The sequence below is a fragment of the Eubalaena glacialis genome, chromosome 4 (assembly GCF_028564815.1).
Source record: "Eubalaena glacialis isolate mEubGla1 chromosome 4, mEubGla1.1.hap2.+ XY, whole genome shotgun sequence".
Classification (NCBI taxonomy): domain Eukaryota; kingdom Metazoa; phylum Chordata; class Mammalia; order Artiodactyla; family Balaenidae; genus Eubalaena; species Eubalaena glacialis.
In genome coordinates, this window is record NC_083719.1 from 36408137 (window position 1) to 36423432 (window position 15296).

Here is a 15296-nt window from a genome sequence, read left to right on the forward strand (position 1 = left end):
TAAATCAGGAAAGACTCCTTTTTAATTTTTAAGTGGTAAATGCAATTTGTTAATGGATCTCAGGTCATTTGTAACCTCAAGACTGAATTATATCATGAAGGTTCTATTAGAAGAAAGTAAATAGTATCTTGAGTCATGCCCTTTTCCTTTTCTCAAAGTAGTGGTAGGTATATCTGGGAAGCAGCAACTTGGATTTTTTTTTTTTTTTGAGATAATTCCTGCATTCAATTTAAATTAAAATAATTATACTTGGATTTATTAATTTATTTCCATCATTTATAGTAAATATTTTTCTATATTTTAAAAATTTAGGATGATCTCATTTCTTTGATACTTGCTAATCCTTTGTCATTCAGTTGTGTTAATTGAATTGAAAATTCATGCTCTGGTTGGTTTTATTTTACTTTATTGTTTAAGTGATTTAAGGGATTTTTGGGTATTTAATTTCTTAAAGTAATACTCCAAAAGATTGTTGATCTTGGGTTATTAATTATGGCGAGGTCTAAAAGCAACAAAAATAATTTTCGTTCACCTTATTTTATTATTCCTCCCTTTCTGATAAGTCATATAACTGGTAAATATGACTTATTTTTATTCTGTGTTGATCTGTTGTTCACTATGTCTTTTTGAAATTCAACTAGAAATAATTTTTTAAAAATCCATTATACCCTACAGTCTGTTACCAAAAAAAAAAAAAAAAAAAAAGAATTAGGCAGTAAAGTGCTAACATTGATTTGTCTTTTTGGCCTTATTAACTATCCTTTGTTTTCTCACGTTTGTCTTAATTTGGGAGTTTGTGTTTAAGTTACGCATCCAACTAAGGAATAGTATATAGTAAATGTATAAGTTTTTATACGTTCTATCTATCTTATCTATTGATTTATCTATCTAACTTTGGACAGTTTTCCGGTACATAAATCTCTTTATCATTCTATATACTCTTCTTTCTAGGGTTGTAATAGAGAGACTAATAGAGAGGACTAATCTGTTCATGCAGTAGACTTTCAGTTTTTCCTGAGCCAGTGAGTATCAGTTAAGTATTTGGTAATGAATCTGGAAGGTGGGCCTTGGCCTTTCTGATTGCATTTAAGTCATTACCCTAACTTTCAGATTTTACTGTTTTCCTATCCAACACAAATATGGGATATATTATGTATCATTCACCTTTAGGGTTTAATTCAATTTATCTGATCCCAAAGCCTTAGTTTGTATAATTAATAACTTATAACCCATATGTTCATCTGACTTAGAGGCAAATTTTCTAGTCCCCTAAGGCATAAGTCTTGTTAATTAAAGCATTTTAGTACTGGAAAGTTGGACAGCTCTTTTGTATAGATAGGGGAGAATAGTTCAGATATCTAATTTATAGCTCTTGCCAGTTTTTGAGAGTCTTTGCCAACAAATATTACTGGGGCAGAATGGTTAAAAAACAAAAACAAACCCAAACCCCGAACTTCACTCCAGTGGCAGCAACTTTCATAATCAAGCTGCTCTTTGGATTCTCAAGGGAAAGAAGAATTAAGTTAATTAACAAGGAGAAAAAAAAACTTTTTTAAGTGAAATTTTTAAAGTGTTGATTTACTAAGGCAGCAAAAATAGTAACATTTGAATTTCAAAGCACTCAAGATTGCTGTTCTTAAACTCTTATTTCTTAGACGTATGTATTGGGCTGAGGAATTGAACTATTTTCTTCACTATTTAAGTAATTATAGACATTTAACATGGTATGTACTGTAAGTCTGGATGGAGTTCTTTTGGATGCTGGTAAAATAGTGATATAGATGATGAGATAGTAATTAGAATGACCAATATTTGAAACTGTTACATATAATGATTAAGATAGTGGTAGGAAAAAACAGTTGGATCATAGTAGATAATTCATTTGGGGGAAGAGTGGAAAACCATATTGGATCTCGGTCATGTTGATTGTCAAAGCATATGACTGCCTTGTTCTATATGAAATATTTGTACTTCATATTCTTGCCAAAGATTACAACCTTGAACTCTGCTTATCAGTTCTTTCCAAAAGCCATTTGTGAAGAATAATACTAATGGAAAGATTGCTTAAGTGATATGGAGTCCAGTTTGCCCCTGGATATTTCAAGTTTCACTCATAGACCAACTTCTTCAGAGAACTGGGTGCTTGGGCTGCATTGTCTGGGTCACTGTGAATAACAAAGACATGAAGGCACTGGAATGGAGAGGGTGCTGGTGAGTTCGGGGGGAAGCCACGTGGCAGCAGTGGACTGGCAGGGACCAGAAGTGGTTGTCACGGACTTTGAGAAGAATTGAGGAGGGGATGTGGATTTGGGGTACGCAGGTGACACCTGACGTGATGGTGGCTAGTTCCTTCCCCTCACAATGGAGAGAAGTGAAAAGGGAAGTGAGAACTCGGCAGGGGGCCAAGGGTGCTCCTGTTTCCTCTACTATAAAGATGGAAGAGGAATATCTAATAACCTTTTTCTCATTCTCCTTCCTGTTGCATTTGGGAAGATGAAAAACACAGCAGCAATGGGATCTGATGTACGGGATAGTAAAAACCCATGGAATGAATCATTTAGGAATTGAAATAAGGCCATTTTTCCCCCCATCCTCCTACTTTGTTTTTGGTTTACGGTAGGAAAAGCAGAACTTGGAAACTTCTACAGTAAGGTATAGGACGACATTTAGCCTGTGAACTTTGATTTAAACCGGTCCTTTCCTGGAACTGATTTTCCAAATGCCAGTGAGTTGCTATCCACCAGCCTTGGTTTTTTTCTCGCTTCTTTCTCCCAGTTAGGGAGTGCGCTTTCCGGAGTATAATACGGTGGCTAAACCAGTACAGCAGAGTCTTGTGCTGGTTAATTCTATTCAGACCTTGTGATTCTAGTCCTCTACTGCACACACAGGGTTAGAACTGAAAGGTCACATCTAAACCTCTCCAGAGAAGTGGGAGAAAGTGTGACTAAATACATAACTCCTTTGAATTATGTCAGCAGGGTGATGATTTTTTCCCCAGAGGGATGAAACAGAATGTCATGGCTTTATCTTTAGAATGTTTCGTCACTACTCTCCAAGTTTACTGGAATGCTGTGCTTCAGAAATCACGCCTTCTAGAAAAGGCCTTTGAAAGCTTTCAGGGCTTTACTGATTCATGGAAAATTTTATTCTTGCAAATTATAGTTAGCTCTGTGGTTTTGTCCCATTGGGATATATATGGGCATGGAAGCTTAGGCATACTTCAGGTCCACACCCTTGTGTCTGGGGATAACTGCTTCATTAGTGTTGGGTAGAATTATAGTAACTTGGAAACATGGTCTCATAAAGATTAGAATGATCATTGTAAATGAGACCAACAGAACATTTAAAGACTATGGCAAAAAATCTTATGAGGATACTGTGTACATAAGAATTTCAGAGTACCTATACTGGCTTTGGTCCTTGCTGTAATGCGTCTCACCCAGAATACTGTCTGTGAAAGTAGCAACAAAGGTGGATTTTAGTGATGAACCCAGGTTGAATAGTCGGATAGTAGTGTCACTATGAAAGATGTTACCGTTTTTTGGTCATGCTTACACTTCTGGAGTGTATCACCTTTTGGTAAATTAAGCCATTTTAATAAATATATTACCATGCAGGGCAGAAGGAGGGAGGGGGGTGCATTTTTATGTGTGTTACAATTGACTTCTATTCAGTATTTAGGACTCATTATCTTGAAGTTTATCTTAGCTTTTCCAAAAATTCTAGATAGCAAGACTCTGCCTTATAGTTCACTTTAGTAGCTCAGTGAGTGGGTAATAGTAACAGTAGCTATTAGTAGCTGCTAGTAACAGTAGCTATTAGTTAATGATGCTCATTTTGTGCTAGACAACCTCCTATCAACATCCTGAGGGTTTTCAGTGCACTCTGCCATGTGGTAGAGTGGGACTTAAACCCAGATCTGGCTGACAGCCAGCAGGTCCACTACCCACCCTGTTGATGTTTGTTAAACAAAAATAGCTGAAGGAAAGGATAGCACTCATGAAAGGGAAGATCCACATCATTAGAAACTATTGAAATACTTTTTAAAAAAACCCAGTTAAAATTTCAGCAAGAAGATGCCAACCACTTATAGGAAGAAATGTGAAAAAAGTGCCTGCTCTCTTTATATAGCATTACAGAAGTTTCTGGTTATCCAGTCAGGATTTGTCCTTCCACTCATTCTCTCTTTTTGCCTCATACACAAAAGCCTAAATCCTGAGGATGCTTCCTATTGAGGAGCAGAATAAAGGAGACTTTGGAGTAGGTGCTCCACTTTTCAGGGTTTTGCTTTCCAGGACCATACCTGCTATATTTCCTTGCCTGCTTTGACCTCCGACACCTTCCCACCTGACAGCTAGTCAGGCCAAAGTTTTTTGCTGGGAATTTTCACAAACTGGCTTTATTTTTCTATAAATGAACTTAATTCCTCAGACCTCCCACGTTTGCTGGTGGTGGAAACTTGACCTTAATTCAGGGCGTTTTGTCCTCCTACTCCTGGGGGCACATCTTCATTCAGAGGCAAAGGGGGGTGGAAGTCTGGCATCTTCTGAAATATATATTGTCCTGCCTAGTCCTGGTTACTAATATATTTGCATATTGACATCCTCTACTAAATGAAATCAAAGAAGTTACAAGATTGTTTAAAGCAATGTGGAATGGGGAGGAAGAAATACATAAGGTGAAGGATATGATAATCTCAACATATTTGGCAAATTTCTCCTATTACTATTTATCTTTGGGGTGACACTTTTAAAATAAAATACAATTTATATTTGGGGATAAACTTTTTCTCCTTTGTGTGAACATGGAATATTGTTATTTCCACAAAGAAAGGAGTAGGTGCTCTATTGTTTAAATAATTTGAAATGGAATTGACCCAAATGGTTCCAGCAAAGAAGTTTTAAGGAGGAGTCATTTAATTATTCTCCTGAGAAAACCTGAATTGCTTCAGAAATCTGTATTTTTAAAAATTTAGTGAGACATTGAGTTGTTTTGGGGAAGGGTTTTTTGTTTTTTGTTTTTCCTCCCTGCCCTGTGAGGAATGTAAAGTGCTCTATCATCTAATTTCTGTTAGTTTATCAGCAGTGCTTTGGTGTTAAATCTATAGCCAAAAGTTGAAAAGAAACAATTCATAGTCGGAGCACATCTGAAACAAAGCAAGGTCAAAACACAGCTCTTTTGATAATTAGTGTCTTTTTAAGGACACAGGTTAACGTTTCTATCCCAACTAATCTTTTTGTCCTGATGAAATATTTTTTAAAAAATAGTGATTTCTGTGTATGTTATTAATTGTAATTTTCAGATGGTGAAATTGGAAAACAGAGCATCGCAATCATCCCGTAATTACCCTGTGGCAGATGGAACAAGAACCATATCTTCTTTCAATTAACTATTTTTTTCTTAAATTATGGGTGCTTGGTTGTGTCAATAAATGTCATGGTTTCTATTTTATGCATAAGCTTTTTGCGCCTCTGGAATAGTATTTTCCCCCCATGGAATTGCAGGAAATTGAGCAAAACAAGATATTAAATCACGGCTATTTAAAGCTGCCATGATTTAGTATTTTCATGCTACCACTTGCAGTAGACTACAAGGGAGAACATGGGGCAATAAGGAAGAGCTTAGCATAATAGGTGTTCCCAAAGTACCTGAGCCTGAGGATGAGAGGGGCTTGTCAAGGTGGAACAGAGCGTGAGAAAAGTGAAGTCACTGAGCATGGGGGACCATTTACTTCTGTGATATGGGGAGGAAAAACCCCTGGGAAGAGAGAGACCAAAGGAGCATTTCATGAGATGGGTGAAAGCCAAACTACTGTAGATTCCAAATAGGGAGGTGAGGAATGTCAAAGGAGAGAAGAATCAATCATTGGCGTGATATTTTTGGAAGGGATGTGGAGTAAGGAGTTGCAATTCAAAGTAAAAGAAGCCATAAAAAAGAGCTAATGGTAGCAGTAATGACATTTTCTAGATTAGAAGATGATGTGAGAAATTGCTTATACTTGAAATGTTCTGAATTCTGGCCCCTCCACCACTGACTTGGTTTGGCCTCTTCTCTGTAAGTATAAGTTATGGAGGTAGCTTATAGAAGAGAATCATTTCCTGGGGAAGAGTAGGAAATTCTGGGGAGCATTTGCAGAGAAGTGTTCTGGAAGATAAATAAGAGATGATTAGGCACACAAGGAAGGAACAGGTAAATATTTAAATGGAGGAGAAAGCATGTGAAAATAAACTGAATCAAGAAAATTCAAAGGTAGTAATTCTCTTCCAATGTGGATCACAATATAGTTTTTTTATTAAGTGCTATTAATGTTTTAAATAAAACTTGTGCTAGAGGACTGCTATTTTCTAGGTTATTGTGAGGAGGAGGCTGGGGGTCATGACTGTTGAAATAGTCACTTTTTTTTTTTTACTCCCTTTCAATAACCATTTGTCAATTTTGCTTTCCTTATGCTGCTTTCAAGCAAAAGTAAAATAAAAATAACATTCCTAGGATTTTTCACAATATGTTCCTTACATAAGGCATTGAAGTTATGATGATCAAAACATCTCATTTAATGACTTCAACCATTTCTTCTAACAAGTATTAAAATTAGGTGAATCACATTTCACCACCTTTTACAAACAGATTGAATGGTAGATTCAGTTAGTGATTCTCCTAATAAATGATTCCTTTTTCCAGAGGACATCATTTACTACCATGGGGGATTTAAAACACTTGTAAAATCTGTCTTCTTTGTGGCAGAGAGTGGGGGTGTGTGGGGAGAATGTTTGAACATTTGATAAAAAGAGAAGGCTAAATATTTTTAGTGATGCTTTGGTGTAGTATATGCTCACATACAGAGAAATACAACATTTTTAGGAATTCAAAGAGCACTCCTTCTTGCATTTGGGGATCAATCCTTCTTTGACTCCGCTTTGGGCAGTGGGGCATTAACGAGTGACATGCAGACAGTCTTGATAAGTGCCTGTGCCTTGGGGCTTGGCCTTTTGGAAAGTTCCCTCCTGGGAGCCTGTTGCCTTGCTATAAAGAAGCTGGGCTGAATCACGAGAGGCAACTTAGAGTCTTGGAGGATTGGGGTTGTCTTGGACTTACCAGCTGAAGGCAGCTGCATGAGCTACATCCATGGAGCCGGAGGACCACCAGCTGAACCTTGCCAGAATGTCTAACAAACAGAATTCTGTGAAATAACAAATTGTTGTTTCGGAGTGGTTGGTTACACTGCAGTGGAACACTGAAACAAGCTATGACAAAGCAGTAATAGCAAACTTGGTTCCTTTTTTTTTTTTAAACTATGCATTAACTTAGTTCTGACTATTCCTTTTTCTACCCCTTCCTTGGATTCCTTCGTATTTCTTTCCATTGTCTCCACTTCCCCTTTTCCTGTGGAAGCATGGATGGTCATTCTTCTAGGCAGCATGAGTTGGGAGACACTTGGAAACCCTGCTTACCCCAGAATATCTTCCTTATCAGTCTGTCCTGGTACTTGAATCTTCAACATTATTTAAATAATGATTTTCCCCCTAAGCTAAGACTTTACATCTCCAATGATGAACATGCAGCTATCTGGACACGTAACATTATTCTTTGTCATTCACTATTGAGCCAGGAGTAGTTTGTTAGTTTGCTTTCCCAAGAAAGGGCTAACCGAAAGCGACGGCTTACCAGGCCCTTGCTTGCCAGAGGGCCTTGCCCACATGTTTACTCCTGCCTGCTAGGCTCTCCCCTGATTTTGCCATCCAGTTAACTATGACTCTTCCTTCAGCTCTTGACTCCATTAATACTTTCTTAGGGAAGTGTCCCAGAACACCCAATTAAATCAGTTCTCATGTTATATGTACGCATAGAACCAAATATCTCTTCTTCAGAGAAATTTTCATTCAACTTCTTTGTATATGTAATTATATTTGTACCTCCTGGAACTACAAGCTCCAAAGGGATAGAGATCTTGTCTATTTTTGCCCACTGTAGTATCATCAATACTTAGCATATATTCTGACATCTGGAACATATTCAATACATATTTGTTGAATGAATGAATGAATGAACTGAGATTCTGAACAATTAAATCTTCTCTTACCTTTGTACTTTAGAAATTTTTGTGCCTGGACTGGGTGTTTCGTTACTATTGTGGGCAAGAAAGCAGGCACATGGCATTCTGAAAGCTCTATGAGATATTTCAAGAGGGGAAATAAAAGCTAAGAGGGCTATGCTGAAACTAAGACTTATTAGAGCAATGTGGACTCCCTTACAGTGCCTCTTCATTTAAATTCTAACCCATGGATAAAAACATTCCCAGAAGCAAGAAAACTAATAAGAGCTAACATGAGTACTAGCATGCATTGTAAAAACATCACTGGGCTGCCATAAAAATTATTTCTGTTTTTCCATGCAATAATAGTTAAAAGCTTCCTTTTCTTTTATAATTAAACAATTTTGGATTTATGAAGGAAGAACTATAATGCTTTTTTTATTGAGGTATAATTGCCATATAACATTATATTAGTTTCAGGTGTATGACATAATGATTCTATATTTGTATACACTGTGAAATGATCACCACAATAAGTCAGAACTGTAATGCTTTAATACACTTTGCAGTTCTCAGATTTATCTTCATTAAAGTCTGTAATAATTAAGTTGAACAGAAAAAATGCTTAGAGTGGGCTTACTAATATGAACAGAAAAAGGAAGTATTGGAGCTTTATGTTTTGCTTTAACATTGCTATTCTGACTTTGAATGGGTTGAGCAAGAATAGCAATCATGATTTAACCAATATTCCACTTATGAATAGCATTTTTATAATTCTCTGAGGGTTGTGAGTCAAAAGCCTCCACTTTTATTTCTTTAGGGATAACTGCTGTTTGTTCTTCAATTTAGAATATCTGGGAAGTAATTGACCAGGAGAAGCATTTCCCAAAATGTGATGGGAATGGCAGGTAAGAGAAAAATAGGTTCTACGGTTATAGAAGTTTAGAAATGCTGGATTAAACAAAATTCAATGGTATTTTTCTCTTTTTAATCATAGGACCGATAATATGTGCTGTAAATCTCCAAGAAGAAAGGATATAATATACAGCATTTCCCATTGTCATCTGATCACTGAATTTTTTAATTTAATTAAGCATTTTAATTTATTTATTTTTTGCTTAACATGTTCTTTGGAATTTAAATGTATTCTGCTAAACACTGGGAGATGTAACCCAGAGAGAAGTCTCCTCTTACACATATGGGAAGGTATAGAAATTTACCAAACCCCTGGTGACATATTTCTCTCCTGTCCTTTCCCTTAACCACAGCCCTATGAGCCTCCTGTTCTAGGAACTACTTAACTGTGTTCCTGTTCCTACAACTGTGCTAATTATAATAACAGCTAACACTCATTGAATACTCCCTATGTGCCCGGCATGATTCTAAAGATTTTCAATGTAATAACTCATTAATCACAACAGAACAATCCTTTCAGTAGGTATCCCATTTTACAGATGCGGGAGCTCAGAGTTCAATTAATTACGTAGGTGGTGGAGTCAGGATTTGAACCTGGGCTGTCTGGCTCCACTCTGAACCACAGTACTATGCTGTCATAGAACTGATTTGCCAACTAACTTCCTTTTTCTTATAAATTTATTTTATTTATTTATTTATTTTTGGCTGCGTTGGGTCTTCGTTGCCGCGCGCGGGCTTTCTCTAGTTGTGGTGAGCAGGGGCTACTCTTTGTTGCGGTGCGCAGGCTTCTCACTGCGGTGGTTTCTCTCGTTGTGGAGCACAGGCTCTAGGCGTGCGGGCTTCAGTAGTTGTGGCACGTGAACTCAGTAGTTGTGACTCGCGGGCTCTAGAGCGCAGGCTTAGTAGTTGTGGTGCACGGGCTTAGTTACTCCGTGGCCTGTGGGATCTTCCTGGACCGGGGCTCGAACCCGTGTCCCTTGTGTTGGCAGGCGGATTCTTAACCACTGCGCCACCAGGGAAGCCCATTTGCCAACTAACTTTTAGAAAACAACTTCTTGGTAAGTTGGGAACTATTTGTAATTTGTGAACTCTTTGGGATTCTAAACAAAGAAGCAAAGAAGTACAGTTTAATGTACCAGTTTGACATTCGCTTAACATCATGCATGTGTTTGGCAGAGTCAATTTTTCTGAAAGATTTCTTCACCTTTTAGAAATACAGAATCTGTCATTTTGACATGGTGCCATGAGAAGGATCACTCCTAGAATATGAACTACTTGTTTTTAAGTGCAGGCTGCTCTTGAGTTTTCCTTTTCTTTCTTCCTTCCTTCCTCCTTCCCTCTTCGTCCCTTCGTCCCTTCCTTCCTTCCTTTCTTTCTTTCTCTTTCTTTCTCTCTCTCTCTCTCTGTCTCTCTCTCTCTCTTTGTTTCTTTCTAATACTGTAGCCGTAGATCTTGTTATGTACTTATGCATACATATCCATACAACAGGCTACAAATAATTCGACTGCAAAAGCACATCGTGGTTCTGGTGTTAACTACTTCTCCTTCTTTACTGGAAAGTTATGAAGGCTGTTGTCTAGTCTGCCTTGTCTCTGTCCTGCCTCTATCTCTGGCTCTCCTTTTTGTTATTATCTGAGTTCTCCATTATCTTTTGAACTTCTTTATTTCATGCTAGTCCATGTTTCCTGTAGAGGTTGATGCTTTACAGTAGAGCTGATCAAATTTTTGCAGAAAATTGCCTTTCCATCCACAGTTTAGACTCCTCCTTTCTTTATACTAGCCCAATAATTCTGCTAAACTATTTTCTAGTTCCTCTATATTACCTTAGAACTAGTCTTTCTGATATGCTTATTTATATAATACATGTAAAATTAAAATAAAATACAAAACCGTATGGATTATTAGAGGCAGAGCATAGCTGAAGCTGTATAATAATCTCAGGAAACTAATATTGCTTCTTAGTTTTAATTATAGTTTTGGTTTTTGCTCGCAATTGCATAAAATTCGCAAAGTTCTCTAAAGCAAGAGAACTTAACATTAATCCAATACTAGTTTATCTTCTCTACTTAAATGCTATTTTCTTTCCTTTACCAATCAGGCTCTCAAGTGGGTAGTTTACTTTTGCTCATACTCTCTTTAGGCCTCAAAAACCTTTGTTGTTGGCTCCTACCCTAATTATTTAGCAGAAATTACTCTCTTGAAAGTCAACAATGATGTCCTTATCACCAAATATAAACCTCAGAACTCATTTTCTTGGACATCTCTAACATTTGACACCATTGACCAGCCAGTATGGAAAATGTCTCCTTTTTTAGGGTCCTACTACTGTAACTACTGTAATTATTAATTTAGCCTGTGAGCACATTACCTCTTTGACACTTATTTTTATTATATTGAACTTAACTAAAATCCTTAACTCTTTCTTTACACAGGCTGCTGATAATTAATTTCTCTCCCATTTACACTTCTTTTCTTTTTTTTTAAACTTGACTTATTTGGGCCTATTTTCTTTTTTTTTTTAAATTAATTAATTAATTTATTTTTGGCTGCATTGGGTCTTTGTTGCTGTGCGCGGGCTTTCTCTAGTTGCAGTGAGCGGGGGCTACTCTTTGTTGCGGTGTGTGGGCTTCTCATTACAGTGGCTTCTCTTTGTCGCAGAGCACGTGCTCTAGGCATGTGGGCTTCAGTAGCTGTGGCACTCGGGCTCAGTAGTTGTGGCTCGCGGGCTCAGTTGCTCCGTGGCACGTGGGATCTTCCTGGACCAGGGCTCGAACCCATGTCCTCTGCACTGGCAGGCAGATTCTTGACCACTGCGCCACCAGGGAAGTCCCTGGGCCTGTTTTCTATCCTTGGAGATCAGGAACTTGAGTCTGCCATTCAAAGGGTTGGCTGTTCCTTCTAACTTTGTGTCATCTGCAAGTATGGCATCAATTTTCTTATTGAATTCATTGAGAAGAAAAATATTTTCCTTATTTTGTAGGGCTTAGGACGAAACAGGACAACACATGCTGCACACTCTTCTCCAAGGCTGCCTTTGATTTGTTAATCAGGACATTTTAAGTACAAACAGCAATAAATCTATTGAACTCACATTTCTTCACTTTTTGTCCAGAAGGGTATCTTTAAAAGCCTTGTCAAATGTTTTCCAAAAATACAGAGAAATAGGAAACTGACTAACCTAATAAACATACAAAAACAGTAATGGGTTAGTTTTGGTAGGGTTTGTTTCCTATGAACTAATCATGATTCACACTCAACACTGTTCCCTTTTTAGATGCTCATAGTCTGAGATTTTAATAATTTGTTCTAGAATGTTGTTGAGGACAATTAGTATATTTCCAGTCCATCATTTTCAATATCAACTTCTTGCCATTTCTGGAAGGTCAGGAATATATTTGCCCATGATCAGTCTTGTAGCATTTTTCCTGGTTGTCTTGATTCCTCAAAGATGGCTGACGACAGAGTCATCAATCTCAAGGTGTGTTCTGAATTTATACTTGGATATAGTGTGTACAAGTCCCATTTGGGCACATTGTAGAGAAGTTAGGAGGTTCTTTATAAGGTCTCTCTTGTACCTTTTCCAACTAAAGTTCAATATACTTTACACAGAAGAATGGAAAATAGGATTCGAGGAGATCAACTTTGCCTCTGCTCCTTGTTATTATGGCATCAGCTACCGTGGTTCAAAGACTTTCACCTCTCATGCTCTCATTTTTATCTAAATATAATTTAAAGAGCCTAGTTTATTGTTCTATTCTTCCACAATCTTGAGCTCATGTTATATTTTACCTTCTTTGACAACTTTCTTATACCTCTGTGCCACTTTTAAAATACTATTCTTGATTATGAATCCTTTTATGATGTTTACTTCCTTTTAAAGTTTGAGATCCTAGGAATGCCATGCATTGTCTTTCTTGCATAAAATATACCCATAAGTATCAGCTAAGATTTCCAGGTTTTTTAAAAAATTAGGGCAAGAATCTAAAAACATCTTCAAACCAATTTGAATGCAGAATTCTTCTAGAATGTTCTGTTTCCCCACAATCGTCTACACTTGTCTCCTACCTAATTTGACACCAGTTTTCGAACTTATATTTGATTGATTGATGTAGTAATTATTTAAGTTGTGTAGTTAATATTGTGTAACTACAACTAAAACTGGCTTAAACATATTTGGGAACAAAATCCAACTGCCTCTTGTTAAGCATCCAACTCAGCTGGTAGGAACAGATGTTCATGAGTGTTTAGAAAGCCTTCTAGCCCTAAGCATTCACTGTGCAGTGAGTATGAGTCAATATATTTTATAGACGTAATGGAGAGCTTTGGTTAATGTGGTGAGTTGGTTAAATGGAGGTTGATTAAGAGAGCATCTACTGTAGAATAAGATGTGTTCCTTGCCTTCTGAGGAAATTGCAAAATGGAAGCCAATTCTTTCTGACCCTTCTGATTAGAATTGATTAATTGTAGTGTAGTGATTCTACACTACATTATACTCTATCATAACACCTGTAATACTTTGTTTCCCTAAAGTCTGTACTTACTGGACTATGAGCTCGTGGAGGGCAGAGATTGTCCTTGATAAATGATTAGGTGAATGTATTTAAGAAATTATAATGTGATACATGAAAAGAAGGAGGAAAAAAGCAGAACATGGGCTGATATGGAAAAACATATTTCAAAAAGCATCCAGGGTTATTGATACTGTAAAATGTGCTATTTAAAATGCTGTCTAAGGACATATAGTCAACAGTAGCAGAAAGGCCAATGGAGTTGGAAATACAAAGCAAGCTAATTCTCATTTCTAAAAATTTAAAACAATAACAAAGCTTGAAATACATATTTTAAACCTTAGCTGTAATGTTTGCATTTAACCAATCTTCTGTTTGAGAACAGTGATATAAAATGGTGCTGATTTAGGCTTTATTAGTACAGATTAAATCCTGTTCGCCAGGAAGAATCGTTCTGTAGTTATTCTGTTTCTTCACTAGATGGTGCTTATGAGCTAATGAGAAAAAAGATTGAGTTCATGGTTTATTCATTTAAGAGGAAACACAAACTTGTGAATTAAATAGAATAAGGCAATAAAAAATTAGAAAAATTTAAGACAGCTATTTACAGTTGTTAGACTACTCGGAGAAAAATCTCATCTTCCTTTCTGGTAAAAATGTTAAGCTCTTGGGAGAAAAAAAATTATGCATTAAGATCATTAAATCACCAAATTCTCAATGTTCTGTGGGCTAATTCTCCAAGTCTAGGGAACTAAAAAATTCTCCTTACTCTCCTTAAAATACAACATTAATCTTTGGCTGGAAGTAAAACCATTTAAATTGTTATATGATGAGAGTATCATTTCATTTCATAATGTTATTTTGTGAAATGGGTCGTTGACTAGATTTTAAATGGTGTCTGATAGGCAATATTCCTTTACTTCCATTTAGAGGTATTAGAAGTTAAAAGTGTAGAAGTTAAAAGGGAAGGCTCTGGATTCATACTGCTTGAGTTTAAACCCCAGATCTGTCACTTACTAGCTGTGTGATCTTGGTACTTTACTTCTCTAACCTTCCTTTTCCTCATCTTGCAAAATGAGGGTGCCATGGTTTCCATTTCATAAGATTGCTGTGACTTAATATATGTAAAAGACTTAGAACAGTGCCTGGGACATAGTAAACCCTCAAAAAATGTTAACTTTCATGACATTTCTTATCATTTTTCACTTGCTAATGAAGACTGATAAGTTCCCAGTCACAAAACAATTCGGGGAAATACCAATTTAATTACATTAACACCCTTTCCTTCCTTTCTCTCATTCTGGTATTCTAACCTATTCCTCCTCTGCCTCTGTCTATGAAACTGACTTATATTTTACCAAATTACTTATTTAGGGAGCAGACTGTGGCTTAAAGTTCAGTAGAGGCATTTATATTCTAATGTGTGGTGTTCGGGATGGCTTAACCTCTGAATTTCAGGAAAAGATGGTTTTATTTCCTCATTATAGTTTCTGAGACTGAACAATTGCAGTGACTGATAGCAAACTTTTCCTAGTGGAGCATCTGTTGCTGACAGGTATCTGAAGGTTGCCACAATGGTTGGCCAGTATCATGGCAAGGATAGACAAATATATGAGGAAGAAATTATTCAAAAGAAATATATATATATTGTCAAAATAGTGGCAATACAGATGTGAGAAAAACCATGGAAGGACAAACATTCGAATAGATATGTTAAAACTGAAGAAAGGCTATGTCCACTTTTAGGAAGAATCATGAACAAATTCATGAGTCAGAGTTTTTGTTTACAGTTCTATTTTTAGTGTGTGTGGACCCCGGTGCCCCAATTCACAGTTATTAACATG